Source organism: Myotis davidii, unplaced genomic scaffold (assembly GCF_000327345.1).
Source record: "Myotis davidii unplaced genomic scaffold, ASM32734v1 scaffold987, whole genome shotgun sequence".
NCBI lineage: Eukaryota > Metazoa > Chordata > Mammalia > Chiroptera > Vespertilionidae > Myotis > Myotis davidii.
This window is the reverse complement of record NW_006297901.1, coordinates 260,060-260,567: the sequence shown is the minus strand read 5'-3', so window position 1 is coordinate 260,567 and position 508 is coordinate 260,060. Positions and strand designations below refer to the sequence as shown.

General features: G+C 56.3%; 1 protein-coding gene across 2 annotated transcripts in view; it reads right to left on the bottom strand.

Moving 5' to 3' along the window:
• LOC102753546 (chromosome unknown open reading frame, human C9orf72) overlaps positions 1 to 508 on the bottom strand; it is a 21,541-nt gene that overhangs the window by 20,579 nt on the left and 454 nt on the right. The gene's annotated exons all lie outside the window — the stretch shown is intronic.

Sequence of the window (508 nt, the reverse complement as noted above, 5' to 3'; positions counted from 1 at the left end):
CAACACTTGCTTCTGTAATGTTCCCATTACGTTAAGTTTTCCAAAGTCTGAGAAAGACCCTATCTAGCAGTATGTCCCAGTGCCTTTTGCACAAATTAAAAGTAACGGCGAAGCAGTGTGTCCCCTTGCTTTGCATCACAGGTGAAGAATGGTAACACCTTTAATTGGGATTTATCCACAACCAGGCTGTGGCTTTGCTATCGACTGACAACGGCTGCTCTGAATCTCCTGGGCAAGAGCCTGGCCTCCCTCGGTGCCTCCGAGCACAGACGCCCTGAAGGGCTCGCGGGGGCCCCCAGACCTGCAATCAGTGCGCTTCTTTCTGAAACTGATACCATCATCAAGTGATGCCCACGTCGCAATGCTTCCCTTATCGGCGAAACCGCGGACGGTGGAGCAAGCGGGCCACGGCCCACGGAATGGAGAGTAACGAAGCCTCGAGCTGCTGCCCAGGTGTTCGGGCCGGTGGACGCGCGGTGTCCACTCCGCCCTCCCGCCGTCCCACCCG